Below are 19,512 nucleotides of genomic sequence, written 5' to 3' on the forward strand. Positions count from 1 at the left end.
GAGTGAGGGCAGGTCATCAGACAATATTTCATTATTGAAAGGCTTTTTGAAAGGTCCAGGCCGTATAGTGGATGTTCGTGGTCTCCCAGAATATTTCCTCCCATTTTTGGCGGGATTGGTTCCCTTTAGGGGCGAGCATTGTCAAGGTGGAAAAACGACGTTCCAGATGGGTTGTGTGCGCATCTCCTTACCGTCTATTTTAACTCATCGATTTTGAGTTTTTTCGTTACTTTTTACTAACCAACAAACGAAAAAAACTGTTTCCCTCAACTTGATGTACAAAGTACGATTTACAATAACAAATTTTGTGTATTAATAATTAAGTATTCTTTATTTCACACTATTACACAAATATTTTTGTTACATATTGCGAATTATTTAGTGATTGAAGACAAAATATCCTTCGCATTTGTTTGTTTTCTTTTCCAAGCTGTTCCTTTTGTTTTTCTTTTTTAATTATCACAAAAAACTTGAAACGATAAGGCGAATAGGTGACAATAAATTCACCTCAGATTAGTCTTAAAACGAGATAAATTGAAAGGTTTTAAATTTGTTTCTTTTTTCTTTTTTTCACATCGCCTCCTTGAGGCATAAATATACGATTCGGTGTCTGTATCAAGAATTAATGTATTCTGAAAGTGTCCCACTTTAAAGAGAACGCCAGCTTTATAGAAATAAAAGGATCCTAATTGTTCATCTGGGGGAGGGAGTGTTTTACCATTACAGACCCAAATCACGAGAAAGTCCAATAAAAAAAATATACATTGGCAATAATGTAATGATAAACTTATAACTCCACTATAACAATTCACATTCCTGAATACAAATGAGACGGAAAACTTATCCTTTAATTTGTGATCGAACGTTATTTACGACTAGGGTCATTATATTCATAGACATATCGCCGGGAATGTTATGTAAATAAGCGCTGGATAGGGTGGAATTCATCGGAAGTTTGATTCCAGATTAGATTTGTCAGGTCAGATTATGTTCAAAGACGTCTCCTTTATTGTTCAATGCTTTTTTCTATTTTAATTTTTTTGTAACCCACTGGGAAAATGTTACAATATACCTTCGCCCTGACTACACTACTACACTTCTAGGCTATAATTCCATAAATAGCTCTTTTAAAAGGGTTAAATCAACTCAAGTTGTAAATCACAGGAGTGCTGGCCATTAAACTTGGCTTGGGTGAAACTACAAGCCAAACGATTACTCCCGGCGAAATGTCCCAGCAGCTTTACGAGTCGTAATGTAAATTTAGAACCTATCTGAAAAAAAACAAAAACGCTTCCTTCATTTTCGATATTTATCACCACCAAAGCGTAAAATAAAGATCTTTTTAAGTTCATATATTCTAATCAATATAATTACTATCACAATATTTTGACTACATGGCCTTGATAAAAGCTATTTCAATATTTTTAACAACTTTATTTTTGTTTAAATCAGTAAGAATGCTAACAAAAATTCAAAGTTTGACTCAATTCTAATTGATTGTTGAAATATTGTTTACCTTCTTTTCATCGTAGGAAACCACGAATTACGATTTTTTTAAAAACCAACATTGGTAATCTGTATCTAAATAAATATGACATATCGATTCATTTGCTATCACTGTACTTTTGGAGCCATTCCTTGATGACTGTATTAAATGTAATTTTTTCGTCCTGCGATATCATTCCTTCGACACCAGGTTGGACCAGGTTCCTTACTGTGTTTTACTGGAGAAAAAATACAAATAGAGACAAGAGTGAAAGTAAGTTCGATGGTCATAAGTTTTGAATTTCAATATCTACGATACCCATGGCTAGCTGCCAAATACAATTTTCTCGTAGTAAACACTCGAGTGATGTTGCAGTAGGTTAAAATATTATTTTTTAACAAAAAACTAAGTCGATATTGGTTTTTACACTCAAAAACACCTGAATACACATTTTGGGAAAAACAAAAAAAAAATTTTTCCCTAAAAAAAATCCCCCTCGAAAGCCTCCGATATTTTCGTAAATCAAAAAAATTGAGATAAATTGGAAACGGAAACTTTACAGGAATTTAGACCTTTTATACTACATATTGGCATAACTTTGGGCCCATTAAATAAATTAGAACCGAAGATATAAAATAAAAATTGGAGATGTTTTGATTTTATCCTTCTTTTCACACTTGTAATGAAAGAAAATTCAAATGTTGTTAACAAGACTGGAAGAAGAATAATCTAGTTTTTGTTTTAGTTATACATTTTTAAGTTGAAAATTGGACATCAGAGATATGTAATATATACCTAATCTTGCCTAAAAAGTTTAATTTTTTGTTTCCAATGAAAATTCATATCTAATATTTTTCAACGGTGCTTACAACGACGTATTCGAAATTTAAACCTAGTGTACTCATAGGGTCTTTTTGTTATTGTAACTTTTTATATTTTTAGTCTCATTTGATATGATTTCTTTAAGTTTTAGGGTCAAACTGCATTGGTCATCGCTAGCCCTATCTTTCTTAGCTTTTGCATTTCATTTCTTATCTTTCTCGCATTTCAAACCTTTTAATTTCTTTTAATGTTTCTCCAACCAAGTTATGACGTTTTATGATAAAACGCTAACCAACTCTATTTTCTTTATCCTATTTCTAGCCTTTATTTATTTCAGTGTCACGTCAATTGTGGACACAAATGCACTAATACACAGAAACGATGTAAAAACATAATAATATGGTTAGCATTCACACCCCAGAGTACTCGAATTCCTCAGGGTATTTGGGCCTCTCCATACAGTTAATAAATTACATTCACATACGAGACTTCGTTCACACTACCCAAGAATACACGATATTCCTCGGGTAGTTGAGTATGTACCTCACACATGAACAAATTGATTGATAACCTTGAAATACATGCAAAACGGTTGAAATATTTAAAAAAACTTAAATTAGTAAAGATATCCTTTTTCAATATAAAATTACAATATAAAAGGCTGGTATTATTTATTTCGTAGATAATATAGTAGTAGATATACAATTTATACACATATAATTAACCAAATACTAATAAAAGGTGAATTATTGCAACTATCTTTTTCTTATTTGTAAACAATTCATAAAAAAAGAAAATTTCTATCCTGCATTAATGCATGTGTTCTACGTACTATTGAGTAAAACGTCAATGTATTTAGATTTATGCATGTGTTCTATGCACTATTGAATGAAAAGTCAATGTAACTAGATATACATGCATATAGTTTTAAAATAATTATGTATTAAAACAATGTAAATTTAAAGAAAACGACCAACTTGAGAACATTGGAAGCTCGTAATACAATTATGTTCTCAACTTAGCTCGTACACATTAGCAGCAAAATAATTTCAGTGACCACCTCTTATTAATGTACAAATTTTAAACAGCTCCTTGAGTAAAACTCAACGAAGACATCAACAAAGTATTAATGATTTGTAAAGTAGTAAAAATAACCATCTTAGAACATTTATTGCCATCGTTAAGACCGTCTATTTTACGATTGTGATAATGCCCATTTAAATTTTCTCCTGGTGGGAGGCTTTGCTTTAACCCTTTTACAAAGTAATAGCGTTGTATTAATAAAAATAATTTACGAACGAGCTACATAATGGTTTTATTTCATGAAAAAATAAAGGTTAATATAATTCAATATCCAAGTAATGGAAGGTTGTAAACCTGTATATGTAAATTTTATTCGTACATGTGTCAAAAAATTGTAGAAAATAGTTTATTTTTCTACGTAAAAAATCATTCTAGAAAATGGGAAAACATTTGCATGAAAAGAAGCATATATTTTTGTACATTTCCCTAGTTTCTGTGCTTAGAGGACACCCCCAACCTCTGCAATTAACCACTTCGATCCGGCCCCCTGACGCTAAAAATGCAAATAAAACATGATAAAAAGAACGTTGTCGATAGGTGGCCCTCGGAGAACCTGACTCCTAGAAGAAGGGACTTCCTCACCCGATTAAGAATAGGCCATGCGAGGTTGTCACACGGACAGTTAATTTTGGACTAAAGCCCCCGTGTGTTACCGGCATGCAGAGAAATGGTGATCGATGTCTCCCTCATAACTGAATGGTCCAATTCCTTGGCTCTATATAGAGAGCGCTTAGAAATGCTACCCGATATGAGAATGAGCATGGCAGCAAGTATCTGGAGATCCCCTGTTCCAATTCTTGGAGGATTATTGTATATAATAATGATATGTCACTAGGGTGTGTTGAGAGTGTATTTATTAGCATCAGAGTGAGTGGATCTATTCGGAATATTGAGTTAGCTTGTATTACAGATACAAAGGGTGATGAAAGACTATCGAGTACTCCACCACGTTAACTGGGTGAATGGTTTGTTAATAAATAATGTATTTAAGAGTGAGTGAGGTTTGGATTTAGGAACTAATTGCGTTGTTGCTGAAAAAAAAACTGTTGATAGGACCTGGAGCCCAACCTCGGACGGATAAGACCGAGGTTAGACCCCGGTGGGTGTCGCGAACGAGGATGAAACCACTATGCAATACATTTTTCAAATTATTCTCAGTTAAATTTCCAGACTCTACGATGGGATTCCAACCCAGAACCCTCGGAACCCTGAGTATAGTAAACAGAATCGGACGCTCTAACTACCATCGTACCGTGGTCACAAGAATAAGAAAACGTTTTTAAGATCGGGTGTAAACAGTAAATTTTGTTCGATTGAAATATTCTTATCAGCTTGTTGTCTCGTACATAAAATTATTCTTTCGGTTTATTGTAAAAGTATGATCATTTGTTTTTATTATACTGTTATTTTTGTATTTTTGTATATCATTAAAATGTACTTATCCACTAACTACATTTGAAGGGTCTGTTTTGGCACTTTTGCTAATGTAACGTATCCAATCATGTGGGCGTTATTGTTCCAATTACAATAATTATGAAAACCATCGAACATATAGCTTTCAGAGCATGAATATATTATAAAAAACTAACAAATAAATAGTATATAATAAACCTACCCAAATACCGAAAAAGGAGGAAATTTAAAAAAACACATTATCTTTACTAATTTGGCCTAAGGCAATCCCATGCAATTAATTTTTTATATTATTTAGTTTTCATCATTTTATAATTTTACAGACCGAAATAGGGACTTGTCTGGCAGAAAAACAAATATTTTCATTTCAAAATTCCCTGCGTCGTCGTAAGCCCGCCGTCTTATTTTATATTCACTTTATCTCCCTCTGAGATCCCACCACCATTATCTTATATGTAATATAAGTGATAATATCATTTAGGCGGAGAAAAAGCTGTTAGGATAGTTTTATATAACAGCCTTAGCCGGAACGTTGTTTTTTAATTTTCAAGAAGAAAAAAAAAATTCTGTCACTCTTATAAGCACGGGTGGATGAAGATAAAACCTGTATAGTACAGTGGTCAAGTTTCTAATTGTTCAATTTTTTTATTCTTCTATCAAAGCTAATTTTATAGTATGACTTTGGATCTGTATTTTTAAACCTTTAACCATTTTCAAAATCGAAGAGCGTGTAGAAACTAGGATAAAATAATAATCTCTACACACTAGGATAAAAGTACAAACAATAGATTTGTAAGAATTCTCTATTTGCTTTCTTCTTTGCATTGTTTTTATTTTAGTATTACCGTTTTTTTTTCAATGCAATTATTTTTGTATTCTCTTTATTGTAAATAATTTTGATAATGGATTTATTTTTTAATTCTTTCAAGCGACTTAAAAATAAAACTTAGTAAGTCCGTAAAATAAATATATATATAAAACAGTTAATTTCGGTTAGCTTTAACTTTCGGATGTAATTTTTACGGTTGTTTACTTAGTTCGAACGTAATTTTACATTATGATGATTATACACATATTATTATCATTTTATTGCTATATCCTTTTGGATTTCAGTTATGTCGTTATAAATATTAGTAAATTCACTATTTTTCGTGGTCCGCTTGACCAATTAATAACATTCAATTAATTAAGGTTTTTTAAGTTGAGATAAAAAAAGTAAGTGTTCCGAGCGGGATTCGAACCCACGACCTTCGGCTTCATACGCGGCTACTCTACCACTTGAGCTATCGGAACTCGATCCCCTCGGGCACTAATTTCCCATCTCAACCACACCTTTTCAATTTTCCCTCCTTTTTGCTATTTTTCAAATGTCGTGTAATCGGATTGGATTCTCGGCGACAAATGAAATGGCCAGGAGAGCTTTAGTGAAGTGTACTACATTTCAATTCATTAAATTCACTATTTTTCGTGGTCCGCTTGACCAATTAATAACATTCAATTAATTAAGGTTTTTAAACGTCGTGGGTTCGAATCCCGCTCGTGACACTGAATTTTTTATCTCAACTTAAAAAACCTTAATTAATTGAATATGAGTAAAGATGAGTTCTGAGGATTTTACAGTTACTATGAGCATGGGGCCTTGTTATTATTCTTTCAGTGTCCCTTCTGAAAATAATTTCGACTGTGAGTTTATTTCTTAATTTCTTATCAAAGGAGGCACAGGTCGTTAAAACTAGTTTGACGTATTTTGCTATTTCGCTCGGTCCCAAAATAATAACTTATGCAGTGTAGTATAACAGATAGGCCGAATTTCGTGGTTTTAACTATTGTTTTAGCAAGAAACAAATTTGACATTCGTTTTCCGCACTCCAATAAAACCCTGAATGCAAATTTTTGGAAAAATAAAGAATATTTTGATTTCAGATTGTTTGTTTGTCCCCGCATCAGATCGATTTTTTTTCCTCGAAAATCACCCATACTTTTATATGACTCCACCGATTCACAGGAAACTTTACAACTGTGCAATAACGTAAATTTGGACCCTGTAAATAAATTAGAATTGGGATTGTAAAATAAAACTTTTGAGGAATTTTTGTTGATTTCATCTTTATTTTTCTTACTTATGATGTAAAGTCATGACATTGGGGACAAAAGCTGAAATGAGAGAAATTATCCTTCATAATGGTTGTGGTTAAGTTAAATTGGGATAAAATCCAGAGGTATTATGAATTTTTAGGGGAACACTGGAAATGGGCGAGAAAAAAAAATTGCCACTAGTGAATCCAGCCCAAAAATGTTTTTTAATGTAATAAAACTCCAGCTAAAATGAATCTTAATTGTTTCTTTTTGTTAATTTCTTGACCCACTTTACAGGAAGCGTCTGTTGGTTTTTGTAACTTTTTATATATCTTATCTCATTCAATACAATCTTACGTTGATTTTACTTGTTTATCCTACGTGAAAAAACGGATCGACCGATATATAATAACCCCTGAAATATATGCCTAACAAAGACCGAAAGACATTATAACTTCTTAATTATCTGTTTTTTCCGGCTCATACAGTTAATATTTTACCTCTTATCATTTACAAACCGTTCAATCAGATCCTACGTGCGTACCCTTCTCTTGTAGTAGAATTTTAGTCTAAAATTGTACAAATTCAATTGACCATAGATTTAATACACCGTTTTCAACGAATGAAAACTCAAAGTTTTTAAAAAGCAAATCAGAGAAGGTTTTTGAGTTTAATTAAGACATATGAAACAATCGTCGATTAAAATTTTTACTCGTAAATCATAATTATATAGCGATTTCATGAAAAACAACCTAATTCCAAAATATGTTTGCGACCTGATTATGACAAAAATATATCGAAGAAAAAAAATCAGTAGGCGAAATATTAACGAAGTAATAACAGAGCAGAGCCGGATTGCGATTAAGTCAAATCTTCGTAATTACACCTATTTATACCATTAATCAAATCCTTGGCCTTGTAATTCTCTCGTTTTAAACGTAAAGTACTATCCAATGAAATGGAGAAATAAAAAATAAACACAAATCTTAGAGCGGGCATTAAGTTCGCTGGCTCTGCGGGATGCAAGTAAGTCAACGTCCTCTACATCGTTGATATCCGAGAGAGCAACCAGTTCCAGTTGGACATTCCGACAAATCCTATTCCGAACGCCTCGACTCCCTCGCACACGAGAATTCCAATCCTTTCTAGGGCTTCGGACCGAAAATCGGCTTCCCGGTCAAGCTAGTTTGACTTAGATCTTCCATGTCCTGTTTCCCCTTTTTATCAGCTTCCGACGGCTTTATTTCAACTGTAATCGTCCTTTCTGATAGCAAAGCTCTTTGTTCTTTTTCCAGACGAAATTCACGTTCCTTACTTTATAAAACAGGATGGAAAAAGCTAGGAAAAAATATAATCCAAAATATTTTGGTGCTCAGTGGTTTGAAAGATTAAAATTGATAAATTTGCAATTTTGTCGTAACCGTTCGTTTTATTCTGCCTATGTCCCTGGTTTGTTCTGTCAATTGTTTCGATTGAAATATATTGCAATTTTAAGAACATAACCATAAAATGTATTGAAAATATATGTTTTCATTGTACTTTTTGCCACAATAATGTTAAAATAAATTCAATTAGCATTGTTATTAAATGTACAGTTTGAGGGAAAATACGTCAATTTCACTCTGCAATTTGGCATAAAACCTCACTTATAGAAAACCGAACCAAATTCATAAAAAACAATTGCAGCAGTAATATGGGGAATTCTGTGGCCGAATGGTTAGGGCGACAGATTTATATTTCCCACGGTTCTGGGTTCGATTCACGGGCCCGGTAAGTGACCCACCCCCCCGGTTCAACTAGTCTTGATAGTTAGGAAGTACGAATTGGTCAAATCTCCCTTTGTCACATCACACCGTTAGTTATCCCAATTTTGAAATTAGTTCTTCCTGTGAAAATGTGTTGGATATGATGCAGTATTGGCTATTTGTAACAGGATTCATTAATACTTAAACTTTAATATCACTATACTTTTTCCTGATATTTGAATTTTTGAGATATGGAATTTCATTTCTGGTTGGATCTGTTGTTACAATTCACATCAGTTGCAACGAAAGCTCGCCTGAATAAACTGTAATACTTTCAGGTTCCATTGGGCTTAAACGTGGTTGTTTGCTTTGCTTGATCTTTAAATCAAAAGTTATCTAATCAACAAACTTACTAATTTGACGATTTCAGAACAAAAAGGCAGTATATTCCCATATTTTCATTCAGTTTACTTTCACCATTGTACATTGTGTGGAGTTGCGACTTTGGAAGGGCCAATGTCATGATGATATGTAGGATGAAGATGTTTGCATTGGTTACTGATGCATCCAATTTGCAGCCAACTGTACAAAGTATGAATTATCTTTACCAGTTAAATAAAAAGTAAATATAGGAGCATGTTTTTGTTTCGTTGCTGTTTACCTGTTCTCTCGTAACAGTCTTCCTGTTTCGTTCTTCAACATAAAAATTGTCCTCCAAGATAAAAACTAATTTTTTTTTGAGGTCATAAGATAGAAATCTCAGTTATGTTACCTGTAAAAATCATTTCTGGTGTAATATTAAATTCAAAGTAATGGATCAGGACGTTTAAAGAGATCTCAGTGAGCAATTAGCATACAATTGTTGCTTGCAAGCAGCCGTTTTAGTAGTTTGCTGATGATTTAAGAAGAATGCATTTTACAAAAACACATTCTCAACCCTTTGATGTATTACAGGGCGGAGTTGTAACCGGATATTGCCGAGCCCCACATGCCCCGTATCTAATTTCGTATTAGCCAAAGTGCCCGATTCTCTTTCCTCTCCTGAGGAAAGTTTCTGGGAGGGATTTTCGAATTTCCTTTTTTCTCTATTTAAATATGTTTCACAAACGATTTGTTCAAATGAGGTTGAACGGACGGTAAAGGGAGGTCGAATTGAAAGGGGGGATATTCAGGCAACATCCATTATGCATCAATTCTCCTTCGGCGTTTAGGGAGAGCTTCTGACGGGAAGCTTTGTCTTAACCTTTTGAAATGTTATAAAAGAGTAAAAGCAATTTTTTACCCATTATTTCGTCTTCCCTTTCTCTCAATTTATACCCAAAAAGAGGACATTTTGCCCTCTCTTTAAATCATTGAATTCAATGAATACAACGGGGGGTGTTTATAAATCGTTTAATTCCGGCCTTTTGGGAAGTCACTTTTTGTTACTGAATTGTCAGTGTTGAAAATGTTTCTTTTACCTTTCTTTTTAGTTCTCAGGAGGGGACCGTAAAATAAAATGTTCAATGAACGATTTTATCATAATTAATACAACAAAACTATTAACATAGACCATAGACAAAAATAAAATTACTGATTGAAGTCACAGTGTTTATATTTTGTTTTTATAGTTGACCGTTTCAGATCACTTTGTATGCCTACAATTGTTTCAGCTTTCCACCCACCTCTAAAGATGACGAGAAAATTAAAAACGGCGAAGATAGTGAAAGCAAATGTCCATCACCCCCACAGACCCCATTAGAATTGGTTTTGTATTTATCACATATAATTTTTATTATATCCTAAAACAAGATCTATGAGGACCGCGGTAGCCTAATGGCCAGCGTGTTATATTATCGGCTTGTCGACCCCGAGGTCGTGGGTTCGATTCCACCACCCACTTTTTCTCCCTCCTTCCATTATGAGCTCTGGCTAATATTGCCAAACTAAAGCCGTTTATAAAAAAAAATATTAAAAATAAATACAATAAAAACAAAATAAAGTACTATACAAGTGTAAGAAAACCTTAACGGAACATAAATGATCTTATTTTAAAATTGAAAGTTGATTCTAAGAAAAATCCTTCATGCTCTATTTTATGTACTTAATGAAACTACCTATACAAACCTAAATTACGGACATATTCTGAATGTTTTGTGTTCACAAGAGTTATTCTTAAATCTTTATTTCTTTGTAAGGTACTGTTTTACACACCTAACCTTATTGTTACTCAAGCTAATGCATTATAATAACCGCCTTATATCTATCCTATTCAATCTTTCCAAACCCCTTGAGAGGTCAGTTCATATCCAAGTCTCCAACCACTAGTATATTCCAATCTTTTAACCCCTCCAATCCTGCCCCCCCCGCAAATAGTTTCTCCACACAGTTTGCCCTAGTCAAAATTACTAGTGGCCTTCACACCACAATGGACCAACAGAAAGTTACTATCTTAATCCTTCTTGATTTCACCAAGCCTTTGATTCCGTCGTTCACTCGTCACTCTTATCCAAACTAGAAGCCTTTTTCTTTCTCCAACAGCATCATCCGATGGTTCCTCTCCTATCTTACCAATCGACTTCAAGCCATTAAAATTTCATGTTCCCCAAGGCTCTACATCTTTCTTATCCTTTTCAACTTCTACATTAATGACCTCTTCGATTCCATACAGTATTGCAACTATCACTTCTATGCTAACGACACCCAAATCCACCTGTCTTTCTATCCTTCTGAACTACCATTGGCCATCCCTAAGATCAAGAAGACTTAAATTCCATCGACAACTGGGCCCACAAAAATTCTCCTACCTCAATTCTACCAAGTCCACGGTTATCATCATAGGATCCAGTCAAATGCCGTTCACATATCCCCTCTTTTACCATCAATAAGAGCCCATTTATTTCCTTCCGCCCATCCGTTAAAAACCTCGTACCCTCACATTTCCCAAATTTCCCGTCGTTGTATTGACTCCCTCATCCAATTCCACCGGTCTTGGCTCCTCCCGTTTTCCACCCGTTAAATCTTGGTCTCCTTCCTCATCTTCCCCTTTTTCGGATACAGCTGTGTTGCATACGGTGGGCTTTTGGGGGAGCAAAATAAGCGCCTAAAAAGATAATGAACTGTTGTGTCATGTTTATATTCGATATTCCCCGAGGGTCCAGGGTGTCACGGCCGTATTCTGTACTATCCTGGCTCTATCCCTCTTACTGAAGTCTAAATTTCTTTGTTTCTTTCTTTACCAAGACATAACACCCATCCTCCTCATTACATTATCCAGCCCATCCGATTCAAATCCTCTTTCCACTCCTGCAATACCCGCTCTTCTACCTTGGACCTAGTCCTTCCCCGGCATAAAACTTGCACCTTTAAACGGTCTTTCCTCATCCGAGCACCAATATTCTGAAACTCCCTCCCTCTAACTATCCGCAAAGCCACTTCCGTTACCTCTATTAAATGTCTCCTATACATGCACCTCCTCTCCCTCCAACTTTAACTTGTTTAAATACGGTTTACATTTACTTAATAATTATGATTTTCTATGTTAATTTTCAGAGTAACTCATTTTAGTTTTAACCGCTTTGAGTTATGTTTTTTAGAAGTCGATTGTTCTACTTTGACCACCACGACAAAGTTTATTTTTGTGATAAAATGTTAACAACTCTTACTTTAACCTATGTATGAGTACACTCCTGTCCCAGAATAAATTATTTTTTCTTCTTATTAAAACCTCCTTCCTTTTTGGGGAGGTTTTAACACTTTAACACTTTATCGATCATCTTCAGTTTCTATACTCCTATTTCTGTCATGTTTTGTTAATAGTTTGTAAATAATCCTAGAGACAGTTGTTTTAGAGAAGATTTTTCTTAGTGGTTTGATGAACCTCCTGGAATTTGTAGTAAAGTGTCATATTATTCCTTCAAGGCAATTATTGCCCGTTCTCAGGCTTTTCCAATTTTACGGGGCTTATATAAGAATCAGACATTACAGCGTAATCCCGGATTGATAGGGTTCGAAATTTAATTTGAAGAGTCAAACCCTCCTTGGGTGGATCGATATTACAATATAGCGGAAATTTTTCAAGACAGGAAAGTTTAGAGCCTGAGGGAAGAACTCTGTCCCCTTAAATGGAACAGGCTAACAAGAAGGGACAGAGAATTTATCCTGGAAGAGTATCGAATTTAAGTTGATTGAAGGGAAAAATAGGGGTGTGTGTTGTCGGGGGTGATTTCTCTCCTCGGATATACAGTGGGGCGGCTGTTCGCGATCAACCCCACCACATTTTTTCTCCTTTGTAAAGTAACTATTTAATCCCCTTGAATTAATGGACTTCTAGACATAAAAAATAGAACCGACGATGTTGAAATTTAAACCGTTTATGGGGCTTGTTTGTATTTTTAATCTGCTTGACTGTTTACTATTTTTCAATGTTATTATTCTCCGAAGAAGCAGTTCTTCGTGGCTAAGGAAACGACATATTGCAATAAGCACATAAAAATGTCCAACCTTTCAGTAATTATTTAGAATTGAAAAAAATTATTATTTTTTAAATTAACAGACCACCTTATCTTAAATCTACCACAAATACAAATTGAAGAGCCGTGTAAGAGCCTCCCGTTACCCCAGAGTCATAAGAACATTCAACCGACTAACTAGAAGACCGTCTAAAGTTTTACACAATTACTTCAGAAATTAATATGCCACATATAAATTTGTAAAGATTCTTCACTCTGTCTGTATCTTTAGTAGAGGCAGCAGTGGTGTAGAGGGTAAGAATAACCTGCCTGTGGCATAATTCTAAACATCAGATTTGAGACGAGTGCTGCGCGTGAACTCAGTTCATTTAGTGTATATTCAGTTGATAGGTTAACCGTACATAGAAGATAATTATTCATTGACTAGAAAATGACTCATTATGGAAGAAAATGCTAAAGTACAAAAACACGTCTCACCTTCTACAACGAAGCGAGAGATCATGGGCTAAATCCGACTCCGCTCACCTCCATGCACATTATTTACTATATACACTCCACACCCAGACATACACGACCTAATGCATTATCCACCAATATTCTCAACGTACTTCACGAACTCCTATAACTTTCCCTTTCTCTCAAGCCGTTTCCTTGGAGAGAAGTCAACCAGGCCATCTGTAACCTCCGTATAATAAAAAGTCCTAGTTACGATCTAATTACTCCATTAACATCATCCCAACTGCCTAAAAAAAGCAATAATTTTCATAACATATCTCTTCAATGCTGCCCACATCCCCACCTGATGGAAATTCTCTTCAATAAAGGTTATTCCTAAACCAAACAAACCTACTGAGCTTCCTAGTTCTTACAGATCAGTCTTTTGCCTATAAGCGGGAAGATAGTCGCAAAAAAGTACTGCTGCTTCGTTTTTATAACGAAATTCCATCTGCTTTCGGAGTTGCCACTCGACTATCCATCAAGTTCAGTGCGTTGTAGACACCATTGCCATTCTAGCTAAAGTAGTATTGCTCTGGTGCATCCCTGGACATGTCTCAGGCATTTGATAGGGCACGGCACCCGGGGCTTCTGTGGAAGCTCAATGGCATCCTACCATCTACTCTATTACTGATACTAAAATCGCACATCTTACAGATCGTCACTTCCAAACTGTCCACAACTTCTCCATTTAAGCGATCTTCGCTGATGTTCTTCAGGTTAGCGTAGTCCCTCCTCTCCTCTCACAATTTACGCTGATCTACCAACCCTAACTCTTTCATTTTTACCTATGCTGATGGCACACCAATACTTAGGTCTAATAAAGACCCCATTACAGTTTCACGTAATTTACAAAATCACTTAGACACACGCGAATCCACCAATGGAGAATCAATGCTAATGAAACATATTTAATAAATAATCACAACATATTTACCTTTTTTTATTTTTTTATAAATGCTATACTATATATCGGTATAAACGCAATACCTTTTTATTTTGCATTTTAATTAGTCGTAGTGGCAGATGATAGATCATTATTCAATTTCGAGGTTGTCAGCTATGTCCTCCATAGATTTTTCACTTATTAAACTCTTCTAAACAATGAACTTTAAACGAATTACCCTCCCTTTCGTGGGCTTTAGAGACTTCTAATTAAATGGAAACACCAGTTAAGGCGACATCTGTTCGTTTCGCCAAGACCAGGAATGACACATTCAATCCAATGATCGATTCCGGGCCAGATGTGCCCAGGCGTGTCCACACGGGAGAGAACCCGATTTTTATTCATTATATATATATTTTTTTTAATAAAACCAAAAAAACCAAAACACCTGAAGATGAAAGAATATTTTTTGAGGTGGGTATTTAAAGCCGAGGCCTATACCAGCGTTTATTACACCCGGTTAAATTTCATTTTGACTAATCAGAATCTTGCCTAATTGTGCTTGAAACTTGACAAAGTAACTTCTAATTAATGATTGATTTCCGTCATATAATTCGCACATGTTTTTATCAGTAGTATTACGTTAGTTTCAATTAGTTATTGTTCATTACTTTGACAGAAATTTTTCAGAATTGTATATTTAACCATGGAATATCAACGGTACAAATATTTGTTTGTATTTTTTGACATTATGCGTGTATGTATGTGCAAATAATGCGTTTTGTTTGTTAGTACATGTAAGATTGTAGATTCACAATATTTCCGATGGCGATATGAGGTCTTTACAAAATCAGTTATCTCTTGAAAGCCGTACAAATTGAGGCACAAAAGGTTTACCTATTGTATCTTTTAACCAATTTAGGTAAGATATCAGGGCTTGACTCTAAACAGTTTAACTCACAGTATTTAGTTTTATACAAAATTATTGCAATTTGATGAAAACATAAAATAATGTTTATTCAGGCAGAATACATAGGCTGATAAAACATCAAAATCACGTTACTAGTTACATAAACTATAACTTTAACTTATAAAGTAGAAAACACGGATGTTACATAGATCAACATTTAGTGATATAAATGACAGATTTTCTTTTAAATAAAACCAACATCTAAATAATAATTTTAATAAGACTTCCTATTTAATAAATCATTGATCGAATTATCTAGGTGTCATCTGTGACCAAAGACTTCCTTGGAAACAGCAAGTGAATAAAACTCACTAAGGGCAAATTTCGCCATTGGTCGATGTAAATGCCTTTGTGGGAAAAGTTCAAGAATACATTCAAAGATGTCCCAGTGGTTATTCACAGAGTGACACATGATAACTGCAGATCGGTGGTTTGGTGTACGACGACACTACAGCTGAGAGCCTTCAGAGGCTTGCATGTTTGGGCATTACTGTGGGCATTAATGAACCCCTCCCCACACTGCTGCCCCAGAACTTCTTTTCTATTTACCTCCGCAACTTACCTTCATCCAGGGGAGGCTAGGACCGCAAATAACAGGCTAATGGACAGGCACCCATAGCCTACCCGCATTAAACCTCGGTAGGAACTTCAGGCGGATATGGGTCTGGTTATGCCTGCCGTTGCCATGATTCTAAAATTAAGATTTGATAAGTAATTTCAAATCAGTAACCCGATAAAGCAGACTGGAGAATGGGAGCCTAGTTAATGCCGATTATATTTGATATGTAGGTGACTCTAAATCCGAACATAGGTCAGGAGCATCTATGGAAATAAACCAATGAAAATAATTCAGATAACCCTTGGTCTTTATGGGACCGATTTTCAGGCTAGAGTCTGTGGCTATAAATACTGTAATCTCCTGGATATTACCAATAAAAGAATATCCATCTACTCTAGTTAGGCACTAAAGGCCAACTTCCTCGTCGGTAGAAAAGTCCAAAGCTGTTTCGTATTGCATCAAGGCACTGTCAGTCATTGGAAAAAACAATAAAATTATTCTTGTTTGGGTACCAGGCAGGAGGACAATAAATTGGCCATGGAAAAATCATTCAGGACACGTTCTGCCTTGAACCTTTTCGCGACATACCAAATAGCCAACATCATAAATCACCAGACAACGAGCTAAGAATAAGACGCATTAGTTCAATGCGAAAAAGTTCATCAAAGGACCATCGAAGAAACAAACGCAAGAAATAGTAAACCCATAGAAACAGGACTGCTGACTGAATAAACCTCTGCATTATTATTGCCAGGAAGAAAAGTAAATAGTGGAACATGTTTTCTGTTGCTGAAAAGGCCTATGCCCAGCCATACAGGAAAAGGAAAAAAATAAGGCCTGAACGATACACACGGGGACTCTTACAGTTTTGAGATCTGATAAAAAGCTTAACGATAATCACCAGATAATGATGGAGAGTTCACAATAGACCAATATTGGTCGGGGTGCGTAAGGACGTAAAAAGGCCGACTCCTTGTAACCATCATCCTTTTAATCGTTTAGTAAATCGAGTATAAGCAAAATTGGATCAAGTAGAAATAAGAAATTATCTCGAATTTATCCTGAGATTAATAAATTAATCAAGTTTGGTCTGAGTAAGGCCCTCTTCGTTCTAAAATTATTTAAATTTTAGATGGTTAGTTTAGCTATTTTTCGTGGTTGACTAGGTTTATTTCGTAAGTTGCTTCAATTCCTACTTTTCCTGGTGAAAATCAAACAAGATGCATTACTGACAACCGAATGTAGTAAGATTTTTTGGACCTTTGAATGAAGTAGAACCTTCATTTTTATATTTATGAGATGCGGTCTGGTGTGATGTAGGTTTCAGAAAAACATTTTCTTTATCGTGCTAACGTTTCGATCTTTATTGAGATCATCTTCAGGGCTCAAAGTGTTTGTCTTCTGTGTAATTGTGTCATTCTTGCGTGTCGTGAAGATTTCTGCAAAATTCGTTCCCTGAATTTCAGACACTTGTAACTACAACGGAAATTTACGGTGTAATATTTTTTTTCTTTGGCCATTTGACTCTCGCCATCAAGAAAGAACACTTTTCATTACAATCCCGTGTCAAGATATGGTTATTGTGTTATTCCCCAATCATTCATGATATGGTTGCTTCATTATGTTTGTCCTCTTATCTGTAGTTGAGTCACTGAACAGCATGGAAAAAGTTATGTGACATTCCTAAAGATTGAATTGAACCGTACACCTGCGAGAGTCTTTAGGCTCAAGGATTGTGTGCCATAGGTTAAAAAAATGTAGGTGATGAGAATCTCTTAATCATTCTGTGTAAATCAACTTGAATATTTGTTTAAAAAGCGCATCTTGGGTAAAAAAGATATCGTCTAACAAAGTCGCAGTCAATGAATTTCATTTCAGATCACCTAACAGAAACTTCTACGTCAGTTATTATTTGCATTCCAGGCCCTGACAAAACTTGAAAATTATTTAAAGTAGACAAGGAAGAGTAGAACAAATTCCTCGAGCACTAAAGTTGATCGGACCGTAAATGGTACAGCAGACAAATGTTTAATATTAAAACGAGCTAAAACAGCTTCTAAGATGAAAATTGCAATGCCCCGTTCCCCAGGCGCGGCTTCAAGGGAATCTTCCAGTTGGAGACGCAACCTCCAGTAGAATGGGAACTTCAAAAGATTGTATTCTTCAAAACATCCCCTCTTTACTATGAAACATTTCCCAGAGATATTACTACTTGTGATCAACTTTCATTAGTAGAAACGTTTCGACGGAGGAGCAAAACGGCTTTTAAAATGTCTCCATTTACGACTGGTATTAGGAGTTGATGGGACAACGTTTCATCTCCGAGAAGCTTATACTTCCACTGGTGGGCCCTTGTTTTTTTCCCAAATGAGCTACTCGTTTATTTCACTAAATGATTTTGATGATGATGACGGGGAATTAAAGTGATATCCATGTTAACATTTTCTCGACTATTAAGTTCATTAAAAACATTGTGTGGTCCCATCTTGAAATAAAATATACAAAACAATATTTTTTGGTAATTGTCACGGCTAAATGATATTCCTAAACTATGTGTTTTTTCTAAATATAAATTTTGAATGATTGAAATTCCCCACTTTGGTTAGAATGTTAGAATTGTGAAAAAAGTGGATAGGAAATTCTTTTGTCCGTGCTTGGGCATTTTGTCGTGGCCGTCGTTTTTAACCACTACACATAGTTTGGTGAAGATTTAAATTAAGTTTAAAATTGATGTTTTCCAGTGATCAATAAAATCCTCAAATAAAATAATGATTGAAAAAATTTAGATCCGGCATTTTCTCAAGAAATATTGACAAAAGAAACAATTAGTTTATGAATAGTTTTGAACTTTTATCAATAATCAATAATATAATTTAAGAAATTATATTATCAATAATCAATAATATAATTTAAGAAATTATATTTATTATTGACGTCCCTTCCCATCCCGACACTTTTATACTAACTTATGTTTCCATTCTAGTCTACCATTCCGATCCACAATGACGAAGCACATATAAGCAGGACACTCAAAACATAACCTCACCCCACGTTGTATACTCTAACTCCATTCTGTTATATCAACATTGCCATCTCGCTGTGTACATCATCGTATTTTTCCTTTAGAACAAAAGCTGCTCTGGAGACAATTTCGATGTAGAACATCCTTTCGATCGATCTGACACCTGGGTTTGCTTTTGAAACTCAAGGGCTTCTGTTTCAGGAAGTGGGTAGACTTCCTCATCCTTATTCCGAGCCTGGCCGTCAGATGTTGTAGAGTATGGATTCGATCCTAACACTCTTCTCTGTACTGGGTCGACACGGTAGCCCTTCAGGGTAGTACTGCACTCAGTTTATACTATGTACAGTACCTTCTCACCCTGACAAAATTATCCGAACATACTTTGATGATACTGACATTCTTTCCTCCAACTTTGACACTACTACAGCTTACCGAACCCACTAGACCGACCCAGAACCAGTGCTATGCGATGATCCACACCAGGAAACATTACCTTCACTCTTC

At 35.1% G+C, this 19,512-nt stretch overlaps 1 protein-coding gene and 1 non-coding gene across 16 annotated transcripts in view; one reads left to right on the forward strand and one right to left on the reverse strand.

Annotated features, from left to right (window-relative positions):
- Positions 1–19,512, forward strand: part of LOC106674425 (collagen alpha chain CG42342) — a 384,421-nt gene that overhangs the window by 18,128 nt on the left and 346,781 nt on the right. The gene's annotated exons all lie outside the window — the stretch shown is intronic.
- On the reverse strand, positions 6,025–6,097 carry Trnah-aug. Its single transcript has one exon. It is a non-coding gene; the product is annotated as a tRNA-His (tRNA).

The sequence above is a fragment of the Cimex lectularius genome, unplaced genomic scaffold (genome assembly GCF_000648675.2).
Source record: "Cimex lectularius strain Harlan isolate CLEC.00 unplaced genomic scaffold, Clec_2.1 scaffold65, whole genome shotgun sequence".
NCBI classification, from domain to species: domain Eukaryota; kingdom Metazoa; phylum Arthropoda; class Insecta; order Hemiptera; family Cimicidae; genus Cimex; species Cimex lectularius.